The sequence below is a fragment of the Embiotoca jacksoni genome, unplaced genomic scaffold (genome assembly GCF_022577435.1).
Source record: "Embiotoca jacksoni isolate LCO1_2020_lvr unplaced genomic scaffold, fEmbJac1.0.p SCAF_38, whole genome shotgun sequence".
NCBI classification, from domain to species: Eukaryota; Metazoa; Chordata; class Actinopteri; family Embiotocidae; genus Embiotoca; species Embiotoca jacksoni.
In genome coordinates, this window is record NW_027185390.1 from 1072006 (window position 1) to 1090197 (window position 18192).

Sequence of the window (18192 nt, forward strand, 5' to 3'; positions counted from 1 at the left end):
TTCCAGTGTCCCCGAGGACACTGCGACTTCTGCGCTTCGCATCATCCTTCAACTATCTGACTCCTGCTGATCCCTTTGAGTTACATAAGGAGAGGCGTTGTGGAGAGAGAGAGAGAGAGAGAGAGAGAGAGAGAGAGAGAGAGAGAGAGAGAGAGAGAGAGAGAGAGAGAGAGAGAGATGGCGAGGGAGTGGGCTCAAGTTGTTGATCACGGTCCATCTGCCTTGTTTGGGCACATTATGTAAAACATCCCTGTCTTTGTTCCTGCAACTCCTCAGAATGATGTATCAGCAAATGTTGAGTTTCCACTTCCTTTCTTGCCCTCTGGTTACGATGCTCCAATGGATGTCCAGTCAGCCATCTACAGGCACTCCAAGCACAGAAACAGTAGTTGTTGCTGATACATTACGTGGAATATTTATGACTCAGTGGCAGGGCACGGCCCATAATTTACGTACACGTGTATGGCAAAAACAAATTGGTATCTATCTTATTCATGCCCTCTAGAAAGAAAAAGGAACACTTTCCTGGTTGAATTATATTCACTGAATTGTTTTTCTTTTTGTTTGTTTATTAATCTGTATTATAAAATCTTCCACTGAAAAAACTGCTATGGGGACACTGCTAAAAATATAAAATATCAAAAGGTTGCTGCCCTCCACTTCCATGTTCTCTTTCTACCTCACCGTTGATCTTTGACCCAAAATGGAGCTCCCCTGCTGTTGTGTGGTGATGTGAGAACACCTTTCTGATAAAGCCTCGACAGCCACGTTCACATGGGAGATAAAGTAGGACATACTGTAATGTTGGTAACCGTGACCTGTAAGGGTTCAACTCTATGGCTTCCAAATACCAGTAATGCATGTTTTTTGTTTTTTTTTGCATTTTCTGTTGTACAGATGGGCTAAATGGGTCAACAGACGGTGTGTGTCAGTGATTCCCTTCTGGTACATCGCTGACCTCCCGCCTGTGAAGATTCAGCAGAGGAAAAAATAAATAAAAAGCTGCTGATGTTAATTTACACGCAGCCTTGACCTGTTTGTTTCACTTTCAAACTGTATACAGTGTACAGATGTGTGTGTGCACAGTGTCGACATTTTTCCCGACGTCTCACTTCGGAACATATTGATCCCATTAATTTCCCTCTTTGATGTGCATGGGAGGTTAGAAGCAGAAACTCCAGCTGTATGAAGGTGGGTTTGTACCTTGAGGCAGCGAGGGAGGGAACAGTAAAACTTGAGTACCCAGAAATTAACACGTAACACAACGTAATTAAACTAGTTTCCTTGCAGTCTCCTTTGAAGTTTCTCCTTTGTGGCTGGTGGCACTTGATGTGGAAAAGCTTCTGTTCCAACTTTAGTAATTTGAGAAAGTTTGTCTTTGTCTTTTATTATGCAGACAGGAGGTTAGTTTAAAAAAAATACACATACTTTCCGGAAGAGGCAGATGCCGAAATAAAAGAAAATCCGGTTTTATCTTTATAAAACATTGTTAATAACAGTACTAAATTAAAAGTGGTGCTTCAGCACATAGCTGGTGATAGATTGCATGTCAAATGGCGTTTTACAGTAACAGTTGCGTTCTTGCTTTATGAACGGTTCAGCTTTAAGTTTGGGTTTCTCAGTGGGGATGGAGTCCTATTTTATCACCTTTACTGCTCTCTGAATCTCAAAGGAGAAGAATTTGGGCAAACAGGTTGACCCAATGGAAGGTCAAGATGGAGAGGAGGACGTCACGTGCTACAACTAATCCACCTTGCATAACAATGGCTGCAGAGTTGGACCAGAGTTATTTGACCAATGTTATATTTACATATACAATGCTGGAAATTCTTGCCAGATCTTCATGCCGATTTGATCATCATTCACTACCAATGTACACTGTTTGACACATCTGTGTGCCCTCATTTGCAACTAGTGAGATTTATTAGTCATGCCCGAGTGCTCAAATTCCAGGAGCGTGCAATGCACATTGAAATTGACCCTTGCAATGACAACAAGAGTTGACCACCCCCCCATTTTTGTCTTTTCACACAACTTGCAAAAGGTGACAAAGGCTTAAAATACAACAGCTTGTCACAGCTGGTAACAGCTAATATAATGAAAGCCCCACTCAAACCTGTGTTAAGAGACAACAGGTCCTTCAGAATTCGCTGCACTGCAGAAAAAAAATACAAAAAGGATGAAAGCATTAAAAAGTGCCAGAGGTTGGCGCGCTTTGAGCTCTGGAGAGATAAAGACAGCTGCAACCCACATGAACACAAAAGCAAAACATTGTTCCTCCTGTAACATTATTTAGAGTGCAAAAAAAAAAACAAGTCCTATGAACGCAATGTGCAGCAAGACAGAATAGCCCTTCTGGAAAAAAAAAAACCTCAAATCTGGATGCACATGCTTAATCTGACTCATAATACACATGAAAAACCAAAGGCCTTCTCCTGGGTGGCTTGTAAGATTATCCCACCACTTCCCTGGCAAACTAGCACATCTCAAGATTATCTCCCTACGTGTGAACGGGAACGAGGGACAGAAGACCCAGACATGAAAATCAGCTGCACATCCACTGTAATCTTCATGGAGCATGAAATAGTTGTCAATCAAAAGAATGGCACATTTAATATTCACTTCAATCTGCAGTTTTTTTTTTTTTTGCTTTAGCACTAAAGCAGATGATGATTAGGCATGTCTGCCCTCACCAGCGGGACATCTCCCCGATGGAGCTCGACTTAGCTGCTGATCATGTTGTTAGGGCCTGTTGGAGCGGCTTAGGTCATTCAAATCCTCACCACCATCAGCCAAATTGCTTTCCTTGTGCTGGATCTGGGCAGATGGGTTAAGCTCCATAATTTAGCCATATGATTTTGACACCACACATTTCTGATGGCTGCGTGACCGTGAATAAATGGCAACCAGAAGGACATGATCTTCACTCATGCATTTGTGTTGAGTATAAATCTGTCCACTGACCTCCAGCCTGATTTTCAACCTTCTCGTCATCAGAGACACTGATGCAGTGTAGATTCAGAGTGTGCCAGGAACTCTTTCTGCGACCGAGTGCTAAGAAAATGTGACAGTTTTGAGTTAAAAAAAAATTGGAAGGTTGGATTTGGATTCGTCTGTTCTCACCATCTTTGCCAGGGCTTTCACAACAATCCTCAGTACAGCTGAGGGGTGTGAACAACACAGCTGAGTGTAATAGTTTGAGACACCTGTCAATCACGCAGACATGCCTCTTCTCGACCATTATTTTTTCAGCAACTGACATTGGCGTCCAAAATTGGATTTCTTTTACATGTAAACTTCCCATTTTCAGATATTTTAATTGTGTTCTCAGGTGACAGCTTCACTTTTCCTGGAGTGTCAAATTTGGGGCCGGCTTGGTTACATGCATGGTAAAAACCCTGCACTATATATTTCCATGAAGTAAGGTTTTATTGAAAATGTTCTGACATATAATATGCTAAATATACAACAAATGGTGAGTGGTGGTGTTGCATGATGGTCTACATTTCTCGACCTTTCCTTTTAACTCAGACCAATGTTATCAGGGGTTTACTTTGTATCTGAGAATGGTCAGGTTTTAAAACTAGCTATTATAGTAAACCAAATACTTTATATTTGTAGTTAAGAATCCAGTCTCAGTCCAAAGTGCTCACGGTTAATCCGTGGAGTTCCAAAACATCTGCTGATCCTGCTGCTCTGTACTCCCTCGGGTGACAACCACTAAAAGTTAAAAGCAATTCAAAGCTGCAGAAAACTGCAAACGTTTCTAAAAAAAATTAAGCAGTTTGCATCAGCTCTTGAGCAAGAGACAAGATATTACAGCATGATGTCTTGTGTAATCAGCGAATGGATGCACTGACAGAGTCAATTCATTACATCATTCATTATCCCTGACTTGACTGAGATGTACCATTATGGGAAACTGTTTTTGGAAACTGGACACATGCCTGTGAAAGAGATTTATCTCCATTTTCCAGAGAACACGTGAGGGATTTTTTTTTTTTTGTGTTTAGCTTTGGGACGAGATCCCAGGAAGGTGCCACAGCGCCAAGATGCTGGATATCGTCTCCTGCCACCCCATTCATCTGCTGGGGATCAAACACACAAAAAGGGGCCAAAAAAGCTCAATGTTCCACGTAATGGAAGCACGAGTTTCTCAACCGCTGGACAAAGCACTTGGAGCGCCGGTTACCTCAGCCCCGCTTCACGCTTGCCTGAGCCTGAACACATGACAAGTAAAACCCGAAGGCACTGAACAGGAGGAGGAGGAGGAGGGGAGATGCATGAAAAGATCCTAAGTGTTTTGATTTGCGTGTATGCTGGGTGTGTGGATGCCTGTATCTGCATCCTCTCTTTCTCACATTTATTTTCTCTCTAACTCACTGTCGCTCTTTTTCACCCTCACTTTCTCTACCTCTCTCTCTCTCTCTCTCTCTCTCTCTCTTCCTCCAAGGTTACTCACTATTGTTTTCCCAGACTGGAATCATTGCCCGCTTCTCTTCTTTTCTGTCGGAGGACCATGTGAGGCTCTTGAATGTAAGTGCCTCCCTTTGTTGCTTAATTCACTTTCACTGGGACCATTCCTTTAGAGGCAGCAGGTTTAGAGTCTTTTTTTCTTTTCTTCTCATAGCACATTCACAATGGGATGTCATACATCGGAGGGGTGGAGTGGATCGGAATGAGTTTGGGTGGGGGTGGGAGGTTTAAGGGGGGCTTGATTGCTCCATGTGGTCCAAGCGTGGCGGTTGAATGCACGTGCATGCTGCTGTGATTGTCTCAGAGTAGCTTTTGTTCACATTTGTCTGCAGTTTTCAACTGGAATTGCTGCATGTTTTGTTCATTGAATTTTTGGCTTTGCATTGCTTGGCTTTTATGAGCATTAACTCAAAATGCTTTATGATAGGTTGACAATATTTTTGGTTTAACCATAAATAATGGATTTATGAAATTAATAGAAGCACAAGACACAAAACATGAATTCAATTCCCTATAATTTAATGGTTTATTTCTATAACTTATGACACATAATTTGAGGTTAAAAAAAAAGATTTCTAAAATATATTATTGACAGTATTTTTGGGGTTCTGTACTGTCAAACAATGTGAAACCTACAAAATGAAATATTTATGTTTTATCACTTGCTTGTTGGCTGTACCCTGCAAGTACTCAGAAGGCCTTTGCTTGTTTATGTCAAAACATCCTCCAATTTATCCTCTTTTCTCCATGTACACGAGCCAATGGATAAATTGGTTCATGTCATTTTTTAGACTCAAATATAATATCAACCAATGTTCCAAATTTGAACTGGATGCACTGTTGCTGAATCTCCTGCTAGTCATTGTAATAGGCTTTGTTTGCTGGGTTTGTTACTTGCAATGAAGCTCAGAGTATTTCAATTTGAGGCTGTAGCCAATGTTCTAGTCAAAAATAAAAGAGGCTATTACAGATAGAACAACTCATATCAAACATGTATCAAAGCTACATTGGTCCACAGTGTAAAAGATTTTTTTAGAATAACATACTGTTTTCAACCCAAACCAAAACCCTTTTCTAAATAGAAAAAAGTAGTTTTGGGCCAAAATTGAACCAAACTTTGACAGCATCACATGTAACCCAAACCATTATCTTTTTTGTTCTTGAAGCCTAAATCTTAGGCACCTCGGCAAAATGGTGGTATTGGAAGCCCTGGGATGAGAACCAGTTGGACCATTACATGACGTGGACACAGCCAATAGAAAAGAGGAGGCCAAGAAAAACATTGGCATCTCACAATTTTAGCCTATTATTGTGAGTTGTGTGAAAAGACAAAAGACAGGATATTTTGCTTTGTTCACCACACATTACACATTTTGATGTGAGGCTGACATAATGATTAGAATGCATAAACACTCTTATAAGGTCTGTAAAATTAACCACTTTGATTGAAAGAGTCTTATTTGTCTCATCATCTTGTACTACCATGAAGGGTTTCTTCATTATTCATGTTAGCATTTTTCTGCACCTGCTTTGTAGCGCTGTGTTTTCTTTCCTGCACATGTACTCACTGTTTGGCAAAGATGAAAAACCTACAGTCCAACTTGAAAACTAATACTTCAGAATTTCAGTAAGATTTCAGCATTAAACACTGTTTGATGTCTGAAGTAAAGTGTAACTGACGTGAATAATACAAAATAGTGTACATATACTGTCATGAATTATTTGTTAATATGAGTTCTGATTATAGAGGTCTATTGTAAACATGTTTACCTCCACAAATATTTAGGAGGTTATATTTGTGATTGCTTTATTATACATCACTGTGGTCTTGTATCCAAACTGTTGACACTGTAGCAATGCTCTCTGTGAGTGTTCAGTTCCTTAAAGACCAGGAGACAAACACACACAGCTCTAAATATTGAATAATGATCTAAAATGCATTTAGCTGTTGGTGCAGGCAGTTGGATTTCTGCGTGGCTGACTGAGCAGCGAGGATCTACAACTTTGTGTATTGCAAGATAAATGAAAGACATTTTTGCTGTGGAATAAAGACAAGTCAGCATGATAGACGTGTTTTTCTCCGGAAATGTGTGTTTTAGATGTTAATGTTGGCAGTTCATGTTTTACTTTTGAGAGGAGTTTTGAGATGGTTTTGTGAACTAAAAAGCAACAACAAAAAAAGATTTTCTATAGGATCAACTAGGCTAGTCACAGTGAGGAGTATGGGTGTTGGTGAAAGAACAAGATGGTACAATAGTGAATTAAAAAGCCGAGGCATTGTAACACTCTCTGTTAACAGTTCTCTGCTTTTGCCAGAAACATTGCCTCTTTTTGCTAGTTAAAGGGGCATTTGTTTATTTAACTATTAAATTATTAATTTAATGTGGTTTACACATGCTTTCAAATCTTTCTGCTTTCAAATCTGTGCTCAGATTATTTTCAGTTTTAACACCGTCTTTGCCATGTTTGGATCCCAGCAGGGTCTCAAGCTTGGGGGCCTTGGCACCAGTGACTGCCAGTGTGTCCAATCTTTTTCATGCCCGGCCAAACCCCCTACATTCCAGCTATAAAATCCCATCCATCTTGGCATTCATGTTTCAGCACCCCAACAGCCAAACACTGGCTCTTTGCCATCTCCTTGTCCTATACCAAACCTCAAGACAATGAGCGTGAATGGAGAGAAAAGATAGAGAGGGGCGAGTTTGGAGAGAACTAGGTGGGAGTTTAAATGGAAGTAGAGGCAGTTTTATTTGCAATGGTCGCCCTTTCATCCACCCCGGGGGTATTGGACTATATGAATGGGCTGGTTTGTTCTACGGGTGACCAAACATGGCACTTAAATGTTTATCTGCATAATGACAAAGCTTGAGAGAGCCAAAGACACTTGGTGATGAGATGGACTGTGAACTAGTCAAGTGCCCTACTCTGTTCCGTCTCCGTTGAACACACAGCTTTTGCTCAACTGCAGCTTTGGCTATGTTTGCGATTCAGCTTCTGTCAGTTATTGTCTTCTGTGGTTGGCACAAATACACAACGCATTGAGTCTTGCCACTGGTAAATGTGCTGGGAACATTGAATTGATAGAACTTCATCTGAGAATGCACAGAATGCAATACAATACAATATAATGATAATGTAGAGTCACAAGTACTAATACAGATCCTAATATCAACACTATAGACTGTATACAAACATGGACGTGGTATCTGAGCCTGAAAAGTGAGGCCAATGTAAAAAATAGCATTCAAAATGCAATACCCCCATTCACTACTACAAGCTGGCTCCAATACACTCCCATTCAAAAAGCATTAACTTATCTCATGAAACACAAAGTCAATATCTTTTTTCAACAAGTCATTATGATTTCATTAGCTAAAGTTAATCCTTCTGATTAGTGTTGTGGTGGTGGTCCTTCTGAAAATAATTCCATAATTAATCACATATTAAACCTAAAAAAGAAGTATGTTTAAGTGGTGCCAGGTTTAATTGACATGCCTGGGGTGCAGTCAGGTTGCCGGTATAGGAGGGCTGTCATAATGTCCTCGAGGTTCCCCTGCTCTTTCCCAGCTTGCTGAATATGGTCACTTCTCACTCAACAAAAACAAAATAGCAACGGCCAAAATAGCAGTTCATAAACCAACACTTGTAATGTGACCTCACATGGACACATGACTGAAACATACAGTGTATATCAGTGCAATGCAGCATTGATGTGACTTTAATCCAAGTCTAGCTTCACTTAATGTTATGACGGTAAACAAGACCTGTTTGCTAAAAGCCTGATATTACCAGACCCAAATCCACTGCACAAATATTCGGGTCTGGTCCCGCTCCATTGAGGATTGTTTCCAGTCGTTACATCATAATGGATGTTGACGTTGTGTTCATTTTCAAACCACTGGAGCAGCCTTTCATCATTCAGCTCCACACAGAATATGTTTTGCATCACAACTCTACCACCCCTGCTTTTGTTGGAACTACTTCAACCTCATCACACTTTGGCTCAATACAACAATAGCCCCAGTTGTCACTAATTAGTCCACTTTCAGAGTGGCTGAGCAAACTGCATGTGAACAGGATTTCCAGACTGTAATCACAGTGCAAACTGAAGTTGTGAGCCATAGTCAAGCGGAAAATAAACCAATTCAAACAATGCAATGGCTGCGAGAGTGATGCAGACGTCTGAACACAACACATCAGCTACAATACTGAGACAGGCTTGTACAACTCAGAAAAGTTCACACACAATAGCTATATCGTTTGTTGATAGTAAAAGCGAACAGGAGGCATTCAGGCACAACTTTAAAGTGTTGGTCTGTTTGAAAGCGCTCGGACCCAAATACACAATCACTCATGTAAAACTTAGAAACATAGAATGGAAGCAAAAAAAAGTACAGACCATTAGCAGAAGAATATTACGATTCTACAAGACGATCACTGAAAAATGCAAGGAAATTTCCCCAAAAGCCCTGTCTGCACATACTACAAACCAAAGTTCATCGTGATCAATCCTTGTAGATATAGTTACAGTCATAAGTTCACAGCATATGGACCACATATGAAACTCTTACCTTAGTTGGAGTTTCTCTGTCCCATTTCTTGGTCTCGCGATGGGCTGATTCTTGGCTCTGCACAAGGTAAGGACAAAACAAATGGTAAGATCAGTTTGAAATGTTGCCATTGTAGGATTAACTCTGATCTGACGTTGATTTTTTTCCACAACTACTGGAATCAGCACAATCTTTCTAACAGAACAGGCTACAGTGAAGCAGGCCTCCTAAATACCAATGGGAGGTAATTCAGACAAGATCATTCTCAATACAACAATAGCTGAGACGGTTTGTCTTGTCTAATTTACAAAGTCTTTGGGCCTGTGCAGCTTAGTATGCCATTGACTAATGCTGCAGCTCGGTGTGCATACTGCTGCCAGCATTAATTGGCTCTTTGATTAGCTGAAGCTCAGAGTCAATGTCTGGCCTACGAGCAGGAGTGGATCGATGTGTCCTCGTGGAGAATTCATAAACTAGAAGAGCCATTCCTGGAAGTTCAACAATAAAAATGGGGCTACAAATTAGCAGTTTTATCACAGTAAACCAGGTGCAGAGTTGTGATTTGTAAGCAAATTCCCACCAGTGTGCTCTCATTCAATACAAGTGCATACTTTGGAGTGAGGACAAAAATTTAAAGTATGCTTAGAAGTGCTAAACATAAAGGGCACCCAGCGACTGAACGGAGATATGACTTTCACAATGCAGCAACTATAATTAAAAGAAATTCAAAAAATGTTAATCTCCCCGGCATCTCCAGTCAGAGAGCAATATATTTTTTATCCAAAGGCATTGTTTCCAAGACAACCAGTATAGTCATGACAACAAAGGATTAAATTGTCCAAAAACAAAACCCACTGCAGAGGCTTGTATATTTCAAAGTGGACGAGTCAACCATTATGATCGATTATAATAAACAGCATTTGGATTTGCATGATGTATGAACAAAGGGAAACTGATATTCAATCATGTTTGATGTTTGGCCCACATTAGTCTCGAGGGAAAACAATAGAAGGAATAAATCAAATCAGCAGGATCACACCTGGAAAATTGCAAATGCAGTGCTGAGGAGAAATTTATGAGCGGCAAAGGCGACACAAATCGTGTTGGATTGGCTAAGTCAGGGTGCAACTTGCTGCAATCAATCAATACTGTATGTAAGTATTTCCTTAAGAGTGTAGGCAATTATTTTGATGTCCAAGTTACTGAGTAAATCGATGCATCTTCGCATTTTAGCCCTTAAAAGCAGTAAGCTTTTAATATGAACTAGCCGAATCTGAATATAATCAAGAGGGTGTTTTTCTTGGATTGTCTCATGATGCATTTAATAGCTTTTCCCTGCAGATGAGAAATACTGTCATGGAACCAGTACAGGACCCCAAGGTTCCCCTGCTCCACATAAAGCTGTGAGTCAAGTAGCTTTCTCTGATTCTATATATTTTGGCCAGCTCAGGGCCGTCCATCTCACACCGTGCTGAGAGCTGAGATGTGTCAGCATTTCTTGGAGCTGTAATTTAGAGAGCCGTACCCTCCCATTGATTGCTGTTGTTTCAGGAAGACGTGTGCCAGAAAGCTTGTTGCAATGCTATGACAAGAAGCAAATGTGCTCCAACAGCTGAGGGGAATATTAACAACACTATTTTCAAGGTTTGTTGCTTGTTTGATGTGTTTGAAACCCTTAATAATGTAGATGTTTTCATGTTTTTTAAGTGGTAAAATGCAATGTAAAAGAACCAATCTTGTGGCAATCTTGCCCATGTTTTGGGCCATAATATATGCTTGTGTCCAAAATAACTACATAATATTACAAAAATACAGAAAGAGGAACTTATATTTCTCTATTATCAGCATTGAACATATATCTCCGGACTTGTCCAACGTTATCTGAGGCTGTGGCAATCCTTATCAATGTTAAAACCGAGTAACAATGTGGACCAACACACACGAAATTCCATTTTAAGTGGGATGAACAAAGCAGCACCCTTTAGAAAGACTCATGCAGCCTCGTTTTGTTCTGTGCCTTTGTGCTGCCTATGCATGAGGAGGGTGAAGAGTTGTGCATCTGCGATCCATGGTCCGACAATGGCGCAGCGAGCCGGTCCACTTGTGCTTCAAATAATACTTGTCTCCCCACCGCGTGCTCGGTTTGATTGGCTCATTGAGTGTTGGGCTCTTCACAAGCTGCTACATCTGCAACTTGATTTGTGTTAAATGGGAGGTGACGCACCTTCCAAAGAAGGGTCAAACACTCGGGGAGAAAACACTCGCAGCGTTCTTTCAGCTTCACTGTCGAGAATGGATTCCTTTGTGCAAACAGATAGCATGTACAAAACTGTGCATTCCAAGTAGCACCAATGGGCTTATAGATTGCCTTGTTTGTTTTGAGGAGCGCTAACACCACACACACACACACACACACACACACACACACACACACACACACACACACACACACACACACACACACACACACACACAATGTCTCTCTCTCTAAGCTTTGGAAAAGTGCTGTGGGTGGTTTATTGATTAAACCTCTAAGGTCAGTTCGTGTGTGTGTGTGTGTGTGTGTGTGTGTGTGTGTGTGTGTGTGTGTGTGTGTGTGTTGGAGACTGGCCTTGTGTGTCTGTGGCTGGTAGTATTTATCTGTGCTGATGTTAGAAGAATAGAGACGAGGTGTTGGCTCAGCCTGAGGGGACAGCTCGAGCTCGATAGGGAAACAAGACACGTAGAGAGGGCAAGCAACCATGTTGGAACCAAATGTCACTCGCTTTAAGAAGCTCCGTCCCCTGGGATGCACCTCTGTGTGCAAGTGAACCCGTCTGTCTGTCTGTCTAAATACCACATTGGAAGTGACTTACATATTTGTATCTGCCTCGGTCCAGGTTTGTCATTAAGAAATACAAATCCTAAACAGGTAGAGATGATGGATGGATGGATGGATGGATGGATGGATGGATGGATGGATGGATGGATGGATGGATGGATGGATGGATGGATGGATGGATTATTGCATCAATCATCACTCATCAAAAAAGTGCTGCAATTACTATATGCCCTACTTCTGTCACTCAAATCCACAACTTCATACAAAAACAATGTTCTGTCTCACCTTTAGAATATGAATCTCCTTTATTTAAATAGTGATAACATAATGTGCCTTGAAAAAGCAGTAAACCCACTAAAAATGATGACTTCAAATTTATAAATCACACCCGAGTCCAATAACCTTCATTAATAATTCAAACCATTAATGATCCAACTGAGACCATCATTTATTCCATTTATAATTAATTACTGTCTTCCACTGTCGTCGTATTGTCATCCCACCTCACCTTCATACAAAATGCATGTTCTTTGATTAATGTCCCAGCTTTCGATTCCTCTCACCGACTTGTACTTCATTTCACAGTCATCTGCATCCTCAGCTAGCATCTCTGATTCTTTTTATGGCAATAGAAGATATGTAGTTTTTACATTCACTATGAGTAAAGTGAGATGTCCCCTGTGTGTGTGTGTGTGTGTGTGTGTGTGTGTGTGTGTGTGTGTGTACGCTCTCCCTGTCACAGGTGATGGCAGGCCCATAAATCTGAATATTTTCTCACTGTCAGGTGGACTATAGTACATTAACCATTGCATTACATTAACCACCACACACACACACACACACACACACACACACACACACACACACTATACACACAGAGCTTCAACGCACTGCATCGCACTGCAGGGGCGAGAGCCGGGGGAGGTCGGAGAGGCTGACTTTCACTTATAACTTATTCATGCTTCATGCTGACATTCGGCACACCTGGGAAAAAGTCAATTTTTCTCACAGCGAGCAGGCTCATCTAAAGCAGCCTCTGACTTTAAAATAACAACTTGCTCCTCAAACATCTCCACATAGATTTCCTTATGACCTCCCTTTAGGTTATGGAATGACAGATTTATACTTAATTTGGTACCCGAACTGCAGTATGTATTTTCTGTGCCCACAGTGGGAGTCGGTGTCTCAGCTGGAGCAGTTTCATACTCGACTGATTCAATCATTGGCGCTGGATTGAAAACAGTCATCTTAACAGGTCACAAGAGCATGATATTTGATATAACTTCCTGTTTGTCTATCAGGTTACTTCATTTCTTTGTGATTTGTTGCAGGTACAATTAAAAATAATTCCGATACCCTATGTATAACAGCCAAACAATGACTAAGACATCCCCTTCTAAGTCTGACATTTGTGAGGTTATTCACTGTGAATTTGTCCCCCAGAGTCAAAGAAAACCACCAGCATGCTCCTGTTTTTTCTCCAGACCTGATGTGCCGTCTTTGGTCTTGGGCAGTGATGTCCAGACCGTCTGGAGATACAAATGTCCCTAAAAACACATCACCCAGCTGTGGGCTTTCTAAAGCTGTTTGAGGTATGTTGGGGCACTAATTGGTAGTTTCCACATTGGGGATAATTAGGATTTTAGTTTGTAAAGCTCCGTTATAACTGTACTTTTCAGGAAAATAAAAAAGCAGAACAGTCTTCCTTTTTACCACAAACTCCAATCGGATGTGCTTCTAGCCTGCACTAATAGGATGAGAAGTGAAGAGAGTTTTTTATGCCTCATCACACCCTTATTTCACTCAATACAAGATGGCAGATATACTTCACTCGCCCTGTGTGAGAATTTTAATAGATAATATAGTGTCGCCTGAAATAGCATATTATCTTAAAGACAAACTTGGCTGTGAGCTACAGTGACCGCCTGAGAGCCAGTTAATGCTCACGAAGTGGTGCATAATATGCACTGACCTATTATTACATACAGTCGATGTGCATTTTTTTCCCCCACACGTTAAACCATCAAAATCTTGATATATAATAAATTAGGATTAGCAAAACAAATAGGCGGAATAATCCAATTGTGTTTGCTCTTTCTTAAATAAAAAGAAAGAAAGAAAGGATGTCACTGACCCATATGAGTCAGTAGCCAATGTCTCAGAGACAGTCCTATTTTAAATGGCTCCATACATATGAGAGTCAGGTCACAGATCTTTCAGCTTAATGACCTTGATAAAAAAAGCTTTGGCATTGGTTGGAGCCTTTGGACAGGTCAGGGATATAAATTGATTAGTCAGGCTGGGATATTTAATGCTGTACTGTGAAATTATATTGACATTATAACACTTCCTGACTATATATAACCACAGTTAAATGCTCTGGAAAAACTAACCTTTGGACTATTGATTTTTTTGGCAACAGGAAAACAAAACTGGCTGTAATGAATAAAATCTGAATAAAGTTGTCATCACAAGCATGTTAACGAGCAGTTTCTTATTCACACTGGAGGTGGAAACCAGAGGTCACTTTGCTGGTTCGAGTCACATCATTCCAATCAATGAATGAAGTTGGGGGCCCATATAACCGAAACAATGTGCTGAAAGGTGCTAAAATGCTCCTGATCGTGCCCTAAATCTAAAAAAGGGTATTTATCTTCGAGTAATAATTCCGTTCGATGTCTTTTCACTTACATTTTTTGCCCCTCAGTTTAAAAGACATACAGTAAATACTCTTGTTGTGTGCATGTGTTTTTTTTTATTACTTTTATGCTAATTTAGGCGTGTTTCTTTGAAGAGCGGGTTATATGATGTTGTCATAGTGTGCCAGCTGGTGTAGCGCTGGTTGAGGGCAAGCAGCGGGGACGCACCTCCTTTCGTGACAGTTTGAGGACAAGCTGGGCCCGCTGACGGCTAATGGTGATGCTGCCTGACACCCGCATGTATGCATGCGTACGAGCGCATCAGTGTGCGATGTGTTTACGTTCATCAGCATTCGTCTGCGTGTCCCCTTGTGTGTGCTTTTGGCCACCCATGTTTATGCGCTTGTCTCGCGTGTTTGAGCATATTTGCATTCGCCTGGATGATGCTGCAGTGAATTTCTTTGCTGTAACAGCGAATGCCCTCAGCTGTTGCTGCTGATGAATGTGTTGGATTCAGGCAAAGGATCTAAATGGGTTTTTTTTGTACATGTATAATGTACAAAGGAGCTGCTCTCAACTTGATCTAAACAGCAGTTTGTTCCTGCAACGTTCTGGATGTTGTTTTTAAAATCACATCTCATTTGATGGCATGGTTGAAAGGACCGGGCAGGGCTAGGATGTTCAAGACTACTGATAATTCAGAGTTTATTATGGCTCACACTGGCTTCACTTGCCTCACGCTTCCTATTAAGGACACAGAAAGAGCCGTGAATCTAAATATTTCCATTGATTGTCTGACCTCAGCTTGATTCTGTGACTCTGACATTTGAAGCAACTCGTACAACATTGCCATGTTCTCGTTGCATCTGTCGTGCGTCACGTTCGACTCCAGTCAGTTCACATACACAGAAAGACATGATTGTGCACACACACTTCAGATTCTGCGTCTGATTCACAGTGATAATGAGCACTCTCTTGGATCCTTGAGGCTATTCTTAGTCCTAAAGGGTCAGTTCACCCAAACTCAAAGACATAAAAGTTCTAGTTTACAGCCACCCAAATTGCTTCAGTTCTCTTTTTCCTTTATGTGACTCCTCCGCATACCAAAAATATCAATTTCGGAGAATATAGTGCAACTACATTTAGTATTTATCACCTAGACTTTTTTTTTTTATTTTGTTTATCTCTGCCCTCCCCATCCCTCTCCCTGAGTATCTCTTAATCTGTCTGTCTTGCTCCTTCTCCCTCGTCTGCTCCTCTCTTAAAATCTGTTTTCTGTGTATTAGTTTCTCTCAGATTAGATCAGTTTACTCAACGAGTTCACTTGACAGAGACAGATAGCTCACCGGCTCAACAAAATGAAAAACCGAACACAACTTCTCCCCTACTTCCTCCTAATCCCAAACTGTGCTTCAAAACAGATGAGGGCTCCGCTCGGCTGGTACGACCCGCACGCTGATTAAAACCAGTCCTGTTACTGACCGTATGCGAACCGAGAAAGGCCAGAGGTCAGCTGGAGGGGAAATGTGTTTGGCATTTTCCAAAAAGGAGCTTTACCTGTGTCTTCCAAGATGCTCCAAAAACGAATGCAACTTTTTTGGGTCAAGGCACTCCAAACCAAATGCATGTAAGAACGGCTATACAGAATATCACCAAGCTTCTCATGAGTCATGCAATATGAATGGCTGTCTATGTCCAAGATAGTGATCAGTGACTGGGGGGAGGTTTTAAGATGCTCTATATCTAAGTCGTAAAGATGCCTCTGGAGGATGATATGCAGATTGAGCCAATGGGTTTGCTGTGTGTGTGTGTGTGTGTGTGTGTGTGTGCGGGGGTTCTTGCGTGAAAAGACTTACAGTGCGTATATTTGCATGTATATCACCTGTGATGTTGGCTATAAGCCACATGATACCATTAAAGGCTTGTGTTTGGCTGCATATATGTGGGATGTAAATCCTACAAGTCCCAGGCAACCCACAGCGTCCGTGCCCTCTGCAGAAAGGTCGTGGTCGTAACCCTGTCGGCCTTCTTCCCCGTAATGATCTCACAGCAAGAAAGGAGACGGACTCTGCTGCATTCCACTCATTCCTGGTTGTTAAACATAAACTCAGAGTAGGGGTCAGCTTTCTTAAATTGAGAGGTAAAAGGGGAGGCTAGAGCACAGTCGAAACGACTTTTTCCCTATATTTCATGAAAAAATGTAGCAGCTAATGTTTCGCAAAAAATAATAATAATAAAAAAAGATTGAATATGGTGATTTTACCGTCACAGTTTCATGTTTTTTTTTGTATAACTGACATAACAAAATCTGACAGCATATGGGCACAAAACCACAGCCTTGAATAAGATAAAGAACCACAACCTCTATCATCTCTCCAACTTCTGAAATTGTCTGATCGTTTTTGTAGTACAACAGGAAATCTAAAGCTTTTCTGAATATATGAAAATATTTTAAACATCTTCCTACAATGGACATTACGTTTAGCTACATTATTCAAAACTCTCAAGTGTCTAAAAAGTTTTGCACACAAAGTATAAGTGGTGTTTATCCTCCTCTCATTATGTGCCATCATGTCTTGTAGTCATCTTTGAATTTTCTGGCTCGAAACATTAAAGAAACTGACCTCAGATGTCAATTAATTCTGAAACTCCCTCCATCTCGATTCGCACAATGTCATTTCAAGCACAAGCAGAACATGACCAGGAGGCAAGTCAGAAACATATAGTTCAAGGTGAAAAACAGTGAGACTTTAAGAGTCCTTGTGTCTGTCTGCTTTAATTCTGAAGAGTGTTGTTGGATAACCTCCAAGGGAAAGAAAACATAATTCAAGACCTGTGCAATGACTGTACAATATCTCAGATTTATGGTGGCATTAGTGAAATAAATCAATCAAAGTGTTTTATTTTGAAGGACACATTCTAATTCTAAGAAAAGCAAACTCTCTTTTTATGGAGGCCCGGAGGGCTCTTGACGTTTGCACCTTAAGAAGACACATGCAAACAGGCACAACCCACTAGAGTGAGATATACAACTCCAATTTTGGCAAAACGTGCAACATTTTAAGAACAAAATTAAAGCAAATTAAGCTGCCATACATTAACAAAACTAAATACAGAAAGACATTGAAGTTACGGTGATGTTGATTCAGGTATTACTGCATATAGCTACCACAAACTGTTTTTTGTGGCCGAACAACATACCATACCTCTTTTCAAGCATTTAAGGTTTAGTTTGTGACTTTGAAATAGAGCAGCTGACTCGACTGCGCTGAAGGTTTTGTGTATTTTTAGATTTTTTTTTTTTTTTTTTTAAATATAAAAATGAAGGTTTACGGTAAGCTGATGAAAACAAAAATTACCAGCCCTAAAAAAATTCCTCTAATTCAGCCCTTTAGCTGTTAATCCTCACGATGTCAAAGAAGATGTGGGTGGCTTTGAAAGTTGTGATGAAACTGATCACTTTGAAAGGAAGGGACGGACCTATGTCTACCAGTAAGTTATATGTCTTGAAAATGCCAAGTGTAATTTTGAGCTTCAGATTTCACTACTCATGCTCACTGCTCATACTTATTCTTAGAGCACCAACCTCAAGTATATATTTCCTCTTTCACAATTCAAACCAACTATGTATGAGCCTGTATTCTGCTTCTTGCCGTGGTAAGAGGAACATTTTAATGTCTTGGTGGACTGGTAGAAAGTGTTCAGA

At 40.7% G+C, this 18192-nt stretch overlaps 1 protein-coding gene across 3 annotated transcripts in view; it reads left to right on the forward strand.

Moving 5' to 3' along the window:
- The first annotated feature begins 4160 nt into the window (after positions 1-4160).
- Positions 4161-18192, forward strand: part of LOC138208484 (E3 ubiquitin-protein ligase Midline-1-like) — a 54572-nt gene continuing 40540 nt past the window's right edge. Inside the window, exons 1-2 of one of the 3 annotated variants that reach the window (XM_069166372.1) lie at positions 4161-4235; positions 4454-4536. The gene's annotated coding sequence lies outside the window, so the exon portion shown is untranslated. Of the gene's footprint in view, positions 4236-4293; positions 4537-13343; positions 13440-18192 lie in introns of those variants that run through there. The other 2 variants (XM_069166371.1, XM_069166373.1) reach the window with 2 other exon arrangements.